The 17,483-nt window shown below is 39.6% G+C and overlaps 1 long non-coding RNA gene across 2 annotated transcripts in view; it reads left to right on the forward strand.

Annotated features, from left to right (window-relative positions):
* The first annotated feature begins 1,333 nt into the window (after nucleotides 1-1,333).
* The window catches only part of LOC307186553, a 472,211-nt gene continuing 456,061 nt past the window's right edge, over nucleotides 1,334-17,483 (forward strand). For both annotated transcript variants that reach the window (XR_013828404.1, XR_013828405.1), the window contains exon 1: nucleotides 1,334-1,693. This is a non-coding gene — a long non-coding RNA (uncharacterized lncRNA). The remainder of the gene's footprint in view (nucleotides 1,694-17,483) is intronic.

Raw genomic sequence — 17,483 nt, forward strand, 5'->3', positions numbered from 1 at the left:
ATGTTGCTTCATTAGTCAGACATTGACCCTGTTCTATTTTTGACTAGAGATAAATTTAGACCATGTATTAATTCCATTTAATAAACAAATAAATACATTTTAAAAAGGAAAATAGTTGTGTCATAATTGTCTCTTCCAGAAAATTGTGATAGTAAAAACATATTTTCTTTGAGTGTAGTTGTTGAAAAGAAAATTTAAAAATCTATGAACAGTAAATGCTGGAGAGGGTGTGGAGAAAAGGGAACCCTCCTACACTGTTGGTGGTAATGTAAATTGATATTATGGAGGATTATTATGGAGAACAGTATGGAGGTTCCTTAAGAAACTAAAAATAGAACTACCATGTGATCCAGCAATCCCTCTCCTGCATATATATCTGGAGAAAACCATAATTCGAAAAGATTCCTGCACCCCAATGTTCATTGCAGCACTATTTACAATAGCCAAGACATGGAAACAACCTACATGTCCATCAACAGAAGAGTGGATAAAGAAGATGTGGTACATATACACAATGGACTATTTCTCAGCCATAAAAAAGAATGAAATAACACCATTAGCAGCAACATGGACGGACCTAGAGATTGTCATACTGAGTGAAGTAAGTCGGACAAAGAAAGACGAATATCATATCACTTACATGTGGAATCTGAGGGAAAAAATGGTGTGAATGAACTTATTTACAATACAGAAATAGAGTCACAGATGCAGAAAACAAAGCTATGGTTACTAGGCGGGAAGCAGGGGAGGGATAAATTGGGAGATTGGGATTGACATATATACACTACTATATATAAATGGATAAATAATAGGGACCTACTGTATAGCTCAGCAAAACATTTTTAAAGGCAATGTGAGGGAGGGGCATCCCAGGGTATGTGGTCAGCTTGTGTCCAATTCTCTGATTGATGTTGAGGTAACATGGTGGTTAACATTATCAATCTTTAGGTGCCAGAAGGTCTGGAGGCTACATGTTCATAATCATCAGGCAGTTAGTTTCTTCCATTTTTTGGTGTTTTTTCAGCATCTGAAAAACTCAGGAAATATACATCAGATACTACTATCTAGGTACTTCAGAGAGGAGCTAACGCAGAGGATATGGGAAGGGTCTGTCCTGGGAAAGGCCCATAGGGTCCTGCTCGGTTACAATATGATAGGAATAGTATATTAAGTTAGGATATTAATGAGTCCAGGGTGCACAAGAAGTTACATTAACAGATAGTTACCCTCCTGCGTCAGTCCCCCAGAAGGGTGCTCCTTCCCAGTGTTGTCTGAGCCAAAAGAAGGAGACTGAGTTTGAGTTTGGTTCAGAAGCAAAGGAAAGCTTTATTCTCTGATCAGAGACTGTACAGTCCCGAGCTCTAGCTCTCGAGCACACGCTCTCCCGACAGGCTGTGGGCGGGGCTGCTTTATAGGGGTCTTGTCAGCGGGAGGGGGTGGAGTTCTCGCAGGGCGGGCGCAGCTGCGCAGCTGCGCTGCCCACGCTCCGGACTGAGTCCGGCGCAGCGTCTCCGCCCACGGACCGCCGCCTCCATCTTGAATTGAGGTGACTCGCGCGGCGCTTCAGCTCGTGGTGTGAGGTGTTGGCACAGCCACATTACCTGAAGAACTCTGGTCTGAAAGCCTGGGTGAAAGCCTTTGCACGCAGCACCGTACGAGCAAGTAAAACTAGACTGTGCACAAAGGAAAAAAGGTTAGACTTTATTTTATTACCCAAATTCTATATTTCCCAGGAATTGTTAACAGGCTTTGCCGGTGATAAATCTCTCCTCTGTCTTTTGTTCTACTCCTCATTCTTGAGGGGCACTGAGGGGTGAAGGAATGTCTTCTGTAACTACTTTCTGCTGAGTTTGGGCGTCGTCATAACCCCGGGTAGTAGAGCAGAACTTCTCCACAGCTACCTTTAGAGATGTTTGATTGTCACCAGGTCCTAACTGTTTGTATCTGTGAGCAAATAGCATTTGTCTAACCTTTTGGAGACAAAGAACACCAGATAATTTAAGATACACATCCCCCAAATGTTAGCAAGAGAATAATGGCCACATGCCAAATTTTTCCTAAAAATGAAGGTATGGAGGTCTTTTGCCTATAGGTCTTTTTCCTGATTATGAGGTTCACTGCCATGGCCTGAATATCCCTGGTCACACTTCAGGTCAGAGAGAAGTTCACATGAGTAGTCAAGGGGGTCCATTTCCCCAGGTTTGTCTTTCCGGAGGTTGGGGCTCAAGGGCCCTCTTCACTTGAGTGTGATGTGCTCACAGAGGGATCTCCTGTATCTTCAGGGCAGAAGGGGTGCTTAAGATCACCAAGTGGGGTCTGTTCCACTTAGCAGTGAGCTGATATTGCAGGCTGCTACTTTTCCAGGTTTTTAGGGTCACCCTGTCTCACGGCTAAGGGATGGAGGGCCAGGTAGGTGGATGCTGCCTGTACCTGGTTGCCGTAGTCCATGAGAGCTTTCATGGTTTCTCCTACTTGGAGGGCATATTTGAGTTGTTTCATTTCAAGGGGGTTAAGGTATCCCTTTTCTCGGGCTTGGGGAATGGGTCTATCATATATGAGTTCAGATGCACTTAATTTGTCTCTTGGGGCTGACTGCATGTGGAGCACACAAATGCTGGACCATTATCACTTTGTAGGGACCCCGGGAGCCCAAACATGGGAATTATTTTTTTTTAGTAATGCCTCAGCCACTTCAGCTGCTCTTTCGGTTCTAGCGGGAAATGCTTCCGTACACCCAGAAAATGTGTCTACTAGCACCCAGAGGTACCTGAAATTGCCTGGAACTTTCGGCAGGATAGTGAAATCAATTTGTCAGTCTTCTCCAGGATATGTCCCTCTGGTCTGATGGGCCTTACCTGGGGGTTCTGGTGTTGGGGTAGTTTATTGTGCAGATGGGGCATGCCTCAACTAACGGACTGATTATACTTTTCTTACCAGAAGTTACCATGACCCCAACTAGCCAATTATATAAGACTTCCCTTCCAAAGTAAGTTCCGTGATCAAGGAGCCTCCCTGATGGCTTGACAAGCTGCGGTTTGAAGAAAGCATTGCCCTTGTTCATTAACTAGCTACTCACGGCCCCATAGATCTCTGTTGAAGCCCCAGTTTTGGACTTTGTCTAATTCTTCCTTTGTGTAGGTTGTGAATAATTGGATGGATCTGGCCTTTGATACATGAGGGGTAGTTGACAAGATACTGGTTCTAGGACTGCTCTTTTGGCAGTTGCATCTGCCTTGTTTCCCTTTATTACCTCTGCATCCCCCTTTGGTGAGCCCTACAGTGGCTCACTGCCACCTTTTTTAAAAGCTGTACTGCTTCTAAGAGCTTCAGTATGTTTAAGCCATGCTTCACCTGCTTATTCTCCACAATAAGCATACCTCTTTCCTTCCAAATAGCCCCAAGTGCATATAGCATGGCATACACATACTGGAAATCTGTGTAAACATTTAAAATCTCTCTGTCCCGATCTCTAAGGCTCTAGTGAGGGCCGTCAGCTTGGCGTTTGGGGCAGAAATCCCTGGGGGTAGGCTTCTTGCGTCTATGACTGGATCTGGGAGGTTGCTGTGTATCCCACCAGACTTTTTTCCTCTCATAAAGCTTCTCTCATCTGTGAACCATTCCTCTTCAGCATTTGGGAGAGGCTCACTTCCTAAGTTGGGGTGAATACATTGTGTCTCTGGTTTCTATACAATCATGCTCTAAGGGCCCTGTTTCTGTGGGTAGCAGGGTGGAAGGATTTGGCACAGGATCCGTTTTTATGGTAGCCACTGGGTTGTCTAAAAGCATAGCCTGAACTTGAATTGAACTTTCAGGGGATAGCCATTCTGTTCCCTTAGCTCTTGTGACCAAGTTTCCTTAATCTGGTGTTCAGAACTGAGTAAGTGGCATGGGTATTGACTAAGAATTTGACAGGCTTTCCCCCTGTCCAGTGTCAGCCGAGGCTCCTCAGGGGTCAGCTTAGGGGCCCTCTGGCCCTGTCATTCTTCATCTGTTTGGGCTTCTGCCTTCAAGGGTAGTGGCTGGGATCTGCCATTTCCATCCCCCTTCAGGGGCAGCAAAGGCATTTTCCCTTCCAGCGTCCCTCTTGTTTACATATGGTGCACTGACTGGATCCTAATTTCCTTGGCTGCTGTCCCTCAGTGGGGCTGTGGGTCACTCACCAGAGAATTTGAGTCTCCATGGGCAGTTAGTCCAGATTCCTGTGCCGACCAGTTGACACTGGAGGGCAGTAGCCAGTAGGTGGGCTTGCCTCTGGGTCTTTTTAGCTTCTGACTTTTCCTCCTCTATATCTCAGTTATTAAACATATAGTATACAACCTTCACCAGGTGAGAGGTAGGGGTATCTGGTTCTATTCCCAGTTTCGGAAGTTTACACCTAATACTGGGGACTCTTTGGGAAATGAAATACATCCTCAGGATTGCATTCCCTTCTAGTGACTCAGGGGCTATGGTAGTATAGATTCGGAGGCATTCCATGAGGTGCTCTAGGAATGCCAAAGGTTTTCTGTTGGCTCCTAATTGATTTCCTTTATCTTATTCCAACTGACAGATTTTGATAAGGAATCACCCAAGGTTTACCTCATAAACAGAGGGCAGAGAATGGGTCCAGTGGGCTGGGTGTTTTCTATTCTTGCCAGCAGCTCACAGTGCTTTCTGCTAATAAGGTTCCTGGGTCTTGTAAGTGGTTCACAGGACTCCCCAGCCCACTTCAGAGAAACTTGTGCTGACTGAAAAAGGTCAAATCACCTATCCAGTACCTAGTTTGGGACCTTTTTGCACTCCAGAGTCCCTGGTGCCTTCCCCTGAACTCAGACCCAGCATCCTTGTCTTCTTTCTATTCTGTCAGCTGTTCCTTACTACCTGAGCCACATCTTGTCTCTTGGCTCACAGGGCTGGCTACTTTTCTTTACCAAACAGAAAGTGACTATGGAGAATGCTACTGTTGACCCCTGGAGGTCAGCAAGGAGGGCAAAAAGCCCTGGTGTGGCTGTTACTGCCTTGTACAGGGGTCAAAAGGACAGCACTACTGGCAAGACAGTGGGCAAGACTACCGTGGCTCCCTCTCATCCACAATTTCGTGGGTACTTGGTACTGCAGAAAGGCCAGCCAGTGATGCCACAGTATAATCCCCTCAAGGGGACACAGTCTAGACTACTCTGGGGGCTCCGCTGTGTGCACACCACACCTGGATATCAGCTTGCTGGGCGGAGTTGCTGAATTTGGCCAAAGGCTATCCCCATTCTACCCTGTCAGTGTTACTCAAAGATTAGAGTTAAGAATCCTCACACAAACCTCCCAAAGCCTCCGTTGCCCTCCCATTGGAGCCAGGGAGAGCCAGAGCCTAGTGGATAGGTGCAGGTGAAAAGGCCACAGTCCATCCCATCTAGGTTGCCAAAATTTTGTTACTGACCGTCCTGAGTTGGTGCTCAACAAGGATCCTCCTGCCCAGTGTCCTTTGAGCCAATGGAACAAGGCCAAGTTTGGTACAGAAGCAAAGGAAAGTTGATCAAAGAATAGAGAGTTGCAAGCTTGCTCTTTAGAGTACACACTCTCCCCAAAAAGCCCTTCATGGGCTGCTTTATAGTGTTCTTGTAGACGGGAGGGGGACAGAGTCCTTGCAGGTCAGGTGCAGCTGTGCTGTTCACAGTACTCTAGATCAAAGTGCTGAATGCAGCATGTCTGAACACAGTACTCTGTTGCCATCTTGAATTGAAGTGTTGTGCTCATCGCTTCTGCACTTGGTCCTCCAAGCTAAAGTTTGGGGCACAGCCATTTCACACTAGAACTCTGGTCTGAAAGGCTAGGTGGGAGCCTCTGGATGCAACACCCTATGACCAAGTGAAACTAGACCGAGCACAAAGAAAAAAGTAAGGTCAGGCTTTATTTTATTACTTAGATTCTGTTTTTATTTCTTGGGAATTGTTAATGGACTTTGCTGGTGACAATAGCCTCACCAGTGTCACACACATCCATTGCACCAATACATCTTTCTCAGTTCACACCATAGGCACTATAGGACCTTCCCTATGGCCATGTGATACAGGAGAAAACAAACAAACTCAGATTGGTTCATGGGTATATTGGTTCATGGGTATATTGGTGTAATGCTTATTCTGTAAAGCAGTTGGAAAGGCCAGTGGGTCACATTGGAGAAAGCCACGACTGTGGACGACCTGGTGGAGGTGTCAGTACTCTGGGCACCTCTGCCGTTGCAGCTGCTCGGGGACCTGTGGGCACCTTGTGTGTTCTCCTGGGCCCTTCACTGTAAAGTTATTTATTGTACTTCTTTGGAGTAGTGGGAAAATTCTAATGTTTCTTTAGGAAAATGCCTTGCCTTGATAGTTGAATATATCAAGTTGTTGAAAGATAAAAATGGATTTTCACAGCACCACAACTCCCATTGGAGTTAGTACTGAAATACAGTAGTGAGAGGAAATCCTTCCATTTGACCGACCTTTGAACAGTATATCTGGCCATTAATTTTGCAAAAAAGGGAGAAGTAACTGGAAATAAGGGTTTTCAGATCTGGGGGTAGTGATGATTGGCTTGACTGGTTGGTAAGGGGCCTGGAATGAATATGATTACACATTCAAAGAAAGAAGATGTTAAGAGGAAGTATATGATTGAACCTATGGTAGAGAGTATAAAAGTATAAGCATTTGTGTGTCAAGTCAGTGTCCAGCAGTGGGAACTCACTGAAGGAAAAGAACTAAACAAACTGATGAATAGGATAACTTATCCAGCATACATCAGATCAGCCAGTTCCTGTCCTTGGACACCCAGTACTTGCAGAATAGCCCATGCCATGGTCGTAGAATTAAAGGCTATATATGGGTCCAATTGCATGGGATTCTTCTCACCAAGGATGGTTTAGCTATTGCCAGTGATGAATATTTAAATCATAAGTAGCAAAGACAGAATGGATTCCTCACTGTGGTACAAGCTCTTAAGGAGATCAATCAGCCACATGGTGGCAAGTTAATTACTATACACCCCTTATACCCAAACGAGGGAGCATTTCATCCTTACTGTAATTGATAAATATTTCTGATGAGGGTTTCCTTTTCCTGCCTGCTTTCTTGGCCAAGACCACTACCTGAGAGTTCAAAAAATGTCTTTACTTAATGAGATCGCGTGTAACATCACTTCAGAACAAGGAACCAATTATATGGCAAAGGTCATGTAAAAGTGGGATACAGTAATCAAACAGTGTACCTTATCATCACCCAGAATCTGAAAGCCTGATAGAAAGTTAGAATGGTACTTCTAAAGGTGCAGCTAGGGTGCCGGTTAGGCTGTGAAACTCTGTGGATTTAGGGTGTAAGTCTTCATGATGTAGTATCAATATATCCTTTGAACTAACAGCCATTATATGGTGCTGTATTCCTAACAGCTAGAATTGGGGACTAATGTTCTGCCCCATTCCAAGAAGAGGAGAAGACGCAGGCTTTTCAATAAATGCTCAAGATACAGGACTAAATCTCTTAAGTAGGCTAGAACATTACTCAATCCAGATCTATGAGGAAAGCTAGTTACTGCAGATCAATATATGGATGAGGAAGCACTGATGGTTGTTATTAATAACAATGCTAATAAGAATGACTTACTTGTGGTATCTAGACAGCATGGTAACAATGGCATCACCTGCAATATAGAACTTTTGTAAGTGGAGGAAGCAGGCATGTAAATGTAACTGAGCACTTGCTACCTTGCCAGCTGTGTAATCCCTCCTGGGCAAGTACTTGCTATTTCTGAGTCTCAGTTTCCTTTTTTTTTTAATTGTCGAAAAAGGAGGGAAATTGTTTCAATTCCCTTGTGATTATTTTGATTAAATAAACTAGTGTTCATAAAGTATTTAACACAGTGCCTGCCATACAAGAGGATTCAGTATATTTTATTTATCTTTCTATGTAGTATGTGTCATCATCATTTGTGCTATTTTTAGAGCGCTGTTGCATTTGCCTTATTAAATAATATTGAAATATTTTTTAAAAGGGGGAAGGTAGTAAAATATCTTATAGAATTCTAGTAGTTGTTACTGAAGGTTTGGGGACATTTAACTCAAAATTTTTAGCTCTTTAAAAAATTCATAGCTCTTAAAAAATTCATAAACTATTTCTTCCTACTATCAGTTAAGTATCTTTTCACACTTCTTTAATATACACTAGCTATATCACAAGTACTCCTTTATGATTATTCTTAAATATCTTTGTTCTCATAATGAGTCAGTACAAAATCATTAAAAAGTAATTGTCATCACATTTTACAGTCAAGTCTCTGTACTAGGATAAGGCAGTTCCAATTAAAAAAAAATGTTTTGAGGCAAGTCTGCCCTCCCCTTCCTTTCTACTTAATGACCCACAGATATTTTAATCTAGGAGTTAGACTGCCAAAAAAATACACATGCTCTAGAAGTTTTGACTTCATGTTCTACCTTCTTCTGTATAATGTTCAAAGTTAACATTACTCACATAGATAATGTAGAACTTCAATTTAATAAGTTTTTTAATACAGTATAGAATTTTGTATACCATTTCTCATAAAACACCTTTCAAAATAATTATATTGATCTGAGTTTACATTTATCCTGTAAAAGCACTTGCATTATTACTGTACTTAAGCCATGTGTTATAAATTATTGGTAAATAGTGCTATTCGGTGGTTGGTTGGAAAATGGATTATTTGCCCCAGTCATACTTGTGTAAGTTGTATCACCTTTATGAAAATCAAAAGTAATTTTTTTGAGTAAAAATATACAGAATAATACACTGGAACATGTTATAATTTTAAATATACCATACTTTAGAGTAGCTACTTATCAGTGAATTCAGAATAGAAATGCAGTTAGGCTTCCAAGATTGAAGAGGCAGAACCTTGGAAAAATCTCTTAGGATTTCAGCATATATTAACCATCAACAAATTTTCCCAAGCTGAAAATTTTATTATGACTATTCAAGACTATTTAAATAAAGCTATATAGTTACTAGAGCAGCACTGTGAATAAAAATGTCCCAGGGAATAAAAGTCTCTCACTGATATACATACTCACAACACCTTCTATGCACCTGTATCACTCAGTTCTTGATTGAGAACAACAGAAACCAATTCTATCTGAATTAAGCAAAAAATAAACGTATTGAAGGGATACTAAGTAGCTCAAGGAATCAGTAGACAAGCAAGAGAATTAGGTTCAGAATACCACCAGGATCTGAGAATCTAGTCTGCCCAAACAGGAAAGGTAGAGTGTGTTTTAGATGGCTGGCTGTGCAGTCAGTATTGCTGAGCTCTTCCCCATTCCAGCCACGCTCCTGCCACAGCTACCATATTGAGTCATTCTTTGACTATTGATTTTGCCTTATGCGGTATTTCTTCAATATTTAAATTCCCGGGAGTTTTATTAAAGTGGCCTTTGGGTGCTGCAAAATGGGAATCAGGAGTATGTAGCTAAATCAATTTACAGAGCTATCAGCTCTTTCCAAAGCATACATTGAGACTGAAAACAAATGACAAAGATCCCCTTGATTTCCAATGTATCAGAAAAGAGGATTTTGTCACCCAGATAATTCAAGATAGTTGAAATTGTCTTCTGAATGACACTACATTGTACATGTCTAGGATCGTCTTCTTGATACTAAACACCGTTGTGTTGGTGGCACACAGGCAGGTGATTATCTTCCTGAGGTCTGACATTGTGAATGGATCACTTACCTGGATACTGAGACAAGAAAATATAACAATTTATTGTATTAAATTTTAGACCAATATAATTTTATAAGTATGCATACCTGGTTGACATCATTTACCATTTTATTATATTTCTATTGTTCCAGACCCTATTGATTTTTGCCTTAATAGCTAATAGTACTAATGTGGGGTTCATATTAATCTTTTGAGTCAATATTAAATTATAAGTAAATATTCAAAAAATACTTCTAATAGATAATTACTGTAGTGATGATTTACAGCTAGATTTATATTAATGGAATTCTTTATAAGGAGAATGAGATAAGTAAAATTTACCATGATATTTAAAGATTGCCTGTATAGAAATATGGACCATGTATTCTGTACCTAACACAATCCTGTGAGACAGTGGGCCCAGATCAAACACTCAGAGGAATAATTCCATCAGCCCAGGTGATGCACACAGCTGCTGCTTGGGCCCAAGGCTATCACATGTGGTTGTGCAGTTTGTTAATAGCACAGAGGCATCTAGCTGTGGGAACTAGTGAAAGCTGACATCTAGTCCACTGCTCAAATAGCCATGTCCCTCTGGGAACATCCATCTGCTCCAAGGTGGTAGTGTTGAAGTTCCTCCAGGGTGCTCTATTATTGTACTAGTGGTGGGTTTATAACTTGGGCCTTTTCTCATGGTGTGAACTAATTTCATGTGGGTTGTGGCTGAACAAATGAGCATGTCAGGATTTCTTCCCTCTTTGCATAGCATTGAAATTTGATGGAAAATCCAGGGTAAAATTTTCCTCCTAAGTGACTCCTTTGACATTTAGCAAGAGTTCTGCTACAGTTGATCCTTTCCAAATGAGACTTTGCTTCTATTTTTTTTAATGATCCAGATGTTATACTTAGAGACTTTTTTTTTAAAGCATACCTGAGTTTTTAAAAATTTATCTATTCAATTTATTTTATTTTTGGCTGCGTTGGGTCTTCATTGCTGCACGCGAGCTTTCTCTAGCTGTGGCAAGCGGGCACTACTCTTCGTTGTGGTGCACAGGCTTCTTTCTCATTGTGAAGTCTTCTCTTGTTGTGGAACACGGGCTCTAGGGCATGCGGGCTTCAGTAGTTGTGGCACGTGGGCTTAGTAGTTGTGGCGCACAGGTTTAGTTGCTCTGCAGCTTGTGGGATCTTCCTGGACGAGGGATGGAACCCGTGTCCCCTGCATTAGCAGGCAGATTCTTTACCACTGTGCCACCAGGAAAGTACCCCAAATCAGACTTTGGTAAAATAATATTGATTTATGTAAATTAAAACACATGTGATCCCTGGAGAGGTATTCTTATTTGACTTACCACCTCTGCTCCAGGACATAGGGACTAATTTTTTCTCTTTTGTGGATTTCCTAAAAGCAAAGTAACAATTCCAAATCTGTCAAATAAGAGAATTGTTATTTTTTAATGAAAGGACTTTGTTTCGGCAGGAATAACGCTACATATCAGTGACTATGCAGTCTCAGTTTTTGTTGGCTTTTGCAGACTGGAAGTATAGTGTTCTTTCTTCTTTTAGCATTGCTGCGCAGCTTTCTGTGATCTGAAATTTGACCTCTATTTTGGAATCAAGAAATGAATGGTTCTCTAACTATAAATTGAAACCCAAATCCATGTCTCAAGTCCTGGAGACTCTACTACTTTTTTTGAAAACAGAAAAGTTTTCACCCAAGTGACTTTCAAAATGAGTTATATTTCCTCCTCTAAATGTTAGCAAGTAAGCAGGGGAGCAGTGGTGAAATCATCTGTTGCCTGCCTTTTGAGAAGAGGGAAAAAAATTGACATTACATACAATTCTAGGCGATAAGTACAGACTATGAGGGAAAATGTATTTAAGAAGCAATTAATGGGCTTCCCTGGTGGCGCAGTGGTTGGGAGTCCGCCTGCCGATGCAGGGGACGCAGGTTCGTGCTCCGGTCCGCTGGGCCCGTGAGACATGGCCCCTGAGCCTGCGCGTCGGGAGCCTGTGCTCCGCAACGGGAGAGGCCACAACAGTGAGAGGCCCGCATACCGCAAAAAAAAAAAAAAAAAAAAGAAGCAATTAGTTCATGATTTTTATCTTCTGCTGAGACATCTGACAAGAGTTATTTTGTTATTTTCATTATCTGGGAACCAGTTTTTTTTTTTTTCTGAGTAGGGTAAAGAGTAGTGTGATAGTGCCATGCAGTGGTGCTCTCTGTGTATGTAGGGAGAGAGTTTTAAGCATTTGGAATATTTCTTATAGATCATTCCAACAAGAAACCAACTTGCTCTAAAAAACTTTTTCCTCTTATGTTGGGAAGGTAATTATGCTAATAAAGGGCTCTTAATTTTAGCAGCAATATGAAGTAAAGAAGTAAATTTGGAACTGCAAATACCTACCTCAGAGTAAAGCATACATGGAAGACACAGCCTCTACAAGAGCAAATTATGGGATGAATATCTCAAACTGAAAATGAAAATCTTAGCTCATGTGATTGTCACAGGTTTTCAAAATTCTAGTGCATATTGAACTGACTTGAAGAATTCAAAGAAATCAAAATGAAAGATTTTGACTTCTTAGAACTTACAATGTCAAACAGACTAATAAGATAGATAGTAGAAACAAATGTAAAAATAATTCAAACTGTAGAAAAATATTAACATTAGCAGAATAACTTTTCCATTTATGTCACATACAGTTGATGTTTCACACTATTTTAACTATGTGATATTAGCATACTTATATTAAGCTATAATTACTTAATGTATACCTACTTATTTCTTTTGAAAAACACTAGAAAATTATTTTCCTTATAATTTCCCCCCCTTTTTTTTTTTGCTATGCAAGGCTGTTTTATTCCTGATTCTGTTTATTTTGGAATCTTTCATACCAAATGTTTCTCTAAACAAAAATTACTTTTTCTTTTCAAGAAAAGTCAAAAGGAAATGGTTAAGTCATAAGGAGCTGCTATTAAAAGATTCAGGACTTATTTCTTGACCTGCCCTGAGGTCTTCACACCTTTGATTTTCTCCCAACAAAATTAATCCTTTATCTTTATTTTCTTCCTACCTCTTTGTCAATATATTATGTCCAATCTTAAAAGCAAATACCACAAATATGAACTATTACCAAGTTCATTATTATCATAGGCATCACAGACGAATGTAGGTTCCTATTTATAGACTGTGGCTTTTTGATTTTCATTCATTTTCTTTCTCACCTTCCTACATTGTTATCATACACACTGTTATAAAAATAAAGTTGGTTTAAATGAATATCAAGACCAATAAGAGTGGAAAAAGAAAGAAGCAGTATATTGTGGATGCAGAAGAGAAAGGGGTAAAAGGTTTCTGTTTGTCTCTATGGCAATGAAGAAGAATGAATATTTTCAAATAGTCAATTTATTTTTGTATTATTGTTGTGGTGTCTCTTCTCCCTTTTTTGCAGACTTGAGTCATTGTCTCTTCTGGTTTTTCCTCTAGTGTTGCAGTTGATAGGGAAAATAAGGAGAGGGAATCACAAATATTCAGGAACTAGACTGAATACATTGAAAATGGGGACAAGCCCATTCTTTACTTGACATTCTGTTTCTCCTATCTCTGAAATTAAAACTCGGTGACTCTTACTTGAAATCTGATGAAAAGGAAAAGAAATCCTACATTTAATAACATTTAATAAATTCCCAAAATCCTCTCTGCTCCATTTGTTTCCCATACAAAAACCTAAATGTTACTTTTCAAAAGCCCACACATTTCCAGAAGGAACTGTAAAATTATGGAAAATTGGGATTCAGTGTTTAAACATTAAAATTCTTATTTCTATCTTCAAAGGATGGTGATAAAATTAATGAAGGTAATCATGAATGTCATGGAGTTGGACTCATCTGTTCATATATTAGCAAATTATATCCTCTAAACCATTCGTATGGTCATAATTTAGAGAAGTTTATGGCTAAAATGATTCTTTACAGACATATGAATACATAAAAGGGCTTGTAAGCTATTGTATACTGGCTCCCCAAATATCACCAACACAGGCTGTTCATAAGACAGATTTCAGTTAATTTCTTACTATGGTAAAGGAGAAGAACTTTGTAAGTGGTCAAGAGAACTTTGTGACGCATAGTGGGTTGGGTAAGATTCAGTTTTACTGAGAAGTTTCAGTTTGATTAAATGTGGACATTTCAATATGGGGAATGAGGGGGATTGAGTAGGATTGGGTAAGAATCAGGATATAACACTCTAGGATTGGTAGAAATAGCAAAGCAAGGCTTTTGGGACTAAACGTTCAAGGAGTCTTAGGATATAAACTGTTGATGCTTTATATTGAAGAGTTTGTGGGCCTTTTCATGAAGGCCCACAAATGAGCCTTCGTGAAAAAATAAATGTATTTGCCTGGATAAGAGTCTTCTGGAATAGTAAATTATGCTAATGAGGGTAATGGCATAATACAATCATATTATTGTAGAAAATGAGCTGAGCTATGTGGGAGAGTAGGTGGTTTCAATCCTCAGTGTCCAAGCTATAATTGTACTCATCATTTCTTTACAAATGTTTCATTATTTTTCTAGTATGCCTGAATCATTCTTATTGTTACAGTTGAAGCTGGAATCAACCACATTTTATGAGGCCTAAAGCTTATACAATTTTGTCAGCTCTCTTATAGAAAAAGAACACAATATTATGGGAAATAACTAGGCACATGGCTTTGAAAGGTGACTTTACCAATGATATTCATACTTCATTACTGTCAGGATAGATCCATTTCTGATTAGAATAATATTAAAACACGAAGGTTGGAATTGTCCCCTGGGGTTGCAACTTCATAGATGTAGAGTCAAGAGACCCTTACCTTAAAATAGCTCATAATGGTCTATCCCTGAAGGACAAATATTTCCTATCATCAGGGTCAATCATAATTCTTTTTTTTTTTTTTTTTTTTGCGATATGCGGGCCTCTCACTGTTGTGGTCTCTCCCGTTGTGGAGCACAGGCTCCAGACGCGCAGGCTCAGCGGCCATGGCTCACGGGCCTAGCCGCTCCGCGGCATGTGGGATCCTCCCGGACCGGGGCACGAAGCCGTGTCCCCCGCATCAGCAGGCGGACTCTCAACCACTGTGCCACCAGTGAAGCCCCAGTCATAATTCTTGAACAACCTTGTGGCTTTGCCTTTATAAGCCCGACAGTCTCTTCTCTGGAACACTTGATTTTACACAAGTCTGTGTCTCCTGAATTGCAAGTCTTTAGACCTCAAATAAAGCTCTTGGTTCTTTGCAGCCTCCCTACTGATTATTGTTTGACAGAAGAATGGAATATGTTTGGAAACACAGGAACTGTATCCGCCTTGAAAGAAAATTAATCCAGGGTAGTATAAAGATATAGAAAAATTATGGTAAAGCCGGAGTTCAGTAACAATTTAGAATGTATTGATCCTAGGGTCAGAATTGAAGAAGTGAATGAAAATGAAAATGAAAACCAGTTGACAAAATAGCCACAGATTTGCAGATCAGAGTGAGCAGGCAATCAAGATGAGGGAATTTTAAGAAAGGTGAAGATAATAAGTTTGTTATTTGGGCAAGGACTGTGAGCTACAGCAATTGAGGAAGGGGAATCACAAATTCCTTCTAGGACAATTTCTGTGTGTTCTTCATATACCATCATGAAGAAGACCTTGATCCTAAGGTCAGGCCCAGCTTTAGTCTTGATCTCTCCGCTATGCTTCAAGACAAATAATAAACCAATTTTATCTCCTTGGAGTTTAATTGGTGTTGCCCAAATTTCAGTCTTTTTCATGTCACCTTTACAACACCTGCCAGACTGTTTAGTTTTAACTAGATCAATTAACTTTTTTAAACATAAATAAGTATTTAAAAAAATTTGTGTCATTATTTTTAAAAACATTATCACTTACTATAATAGAAGATAGATATGCAAAATAAATTTAAATCAAGGTTTTAAAATTCCAGCTAAATATTGTTGCCTAACAAAGGCTCTAATAACAAAGGCCTGCTTTGTCTTCCATTAAAGGAGATTAGCAAACATAAGTGAGGTGTAAAGGCATAATAAGTGCACATTGCCATTATCTTTGATTTAATCAGAAGATTAATAGATGCTTGAATAACTTCTGTATATGTTTTCCATGTTATTTAATGCATGTCAATCTTAATGCACGTCCTTCATTGCAGAAAACACTTTTGTAATGGGCAACCTTTAACCTTCATCATCAAGCAAGAATGACATTGTGAACTTTTATCGTCTCTAAAAAATAATGTATTTCCTTTCATGCTTGTAGCCAATCTGGCTACTTGTAGCCATGATAATTTTCCATGGGCTAACGGAATAAGTGGCATCAAATCACAGACAGTAATTCTTATTTTACCCTTCAAAGATGCATTTCTCTCAGTACCATATTGTCAGGTAGCGGGTAAGAAAAATCTGATTATAAGAGCCCTACTCCTGCTGTTACATGTTACAGTAGTCAACAGATACTTATTTTGCATATGTTATGTTGCAAGAATTGTTCCAGCATTCGGAATATACCAAAGAATAAAACAAAAAATTACTGCTCTCTAAATGACATTGGAAAACTTACATGCATTACACAATTTGATTATAAGAAATATAAATCAAATAAAAACATGTAATATTTATAAATATAATTATAAATATAATTACATAGATATGTACACAATATATAAATAAGTAAAAAATGAAAATAAATATAAATACAATGATGGATATCACCCTTGATACTACACAATATTATCAGCATACATTGCCATTGGGATCAATATCCCAAACAATTTTGTACAATGTACAATATTCTGAATACTGTCTTCTGTTAGCCCCATATCTAATAGTCTTACTTGCTGATTGACATCATTTGCAAAAAGTTTTTGCCTGCATGGGGCTAGGAATATTTACCAACTTCTGCTGCGATAACCTTTATGGAAAGGCAATAAGTCTTGAGTCCATGTCTGAATATATTCCCAAATTGATCTTGAAATCTTCTGCTTCCATCTCGCTCCATCTCAGTATTCCCAGGAATCTGAGTTCTTCAAGGTAGAACTCTTTCTTATTTACATTTGTTTTCCTAATAAATAGAAAATAAAGCTCTTGCCACATTGTAGGTGATCAATATTTATCTTTCACTAGATGAGTGAAGGAAGACTGAAGACCATATCATTTGAATGAAATGAACATTTCCCTGTGGCTAATAGAGTAAACTATTTAGGCCTTATTAACTCCTAAGGCCCAGAAACATTAGGAAACACAGTGATTTTGTACACCTAAGAGCCTCTGAACTCATGAAAACATTGTCCAAATATTGTACTGCCCAAGTTCAGAGTGTTTCCAAAGCAGTTGGTAATCATAGCCTGCTTTTATTGTATATGCCATATTATATAGCATGCTTTTAATCTGAGAGAGAAAAGAGAGACAGGTAAAAAGTATGATTCCCAGGTCTTTGGAAAAGACCTGCCGTGGAAAAATACATGCTCTGGGACTTCTAACACTAGCTCAGTCTTTTGCTTAATACCCAAGCTTTGGTCAAATATTTTGCTTACTTAACCCATGAATATATGGCTCTGCATATCAACTGAGAATTTTTCACTCTACTTAAGTCACTTAGTTCTAAAATGTGTTTGTTCCCATCTGACAGTGACACTGAGATATAACTCCTCACCGTGATCTTAGCTTGAAAGTGACGCTCTGGTGAACTTGCTGGTTCTTGTCTCTTATGTCCTAGTTGTTTCTCTCCCAACTCCATATCCTAATGCTTGTCTTTGCTAATCTTCAGCAC

The sequence above is a fragment of the Stenella coeruleoalba genome (assembly GCF_951394435.1).
Source record: "Stenella coeruleoalba genome assembly, chromosome: 5".
In the NCBI taxonomy this organism is placed as follows: Eukaryota; Metazoa; Chordata; class Mammalia; order Artiodactyla; family Delphinidae; genus Stenella; species Stenella coeruleoalba.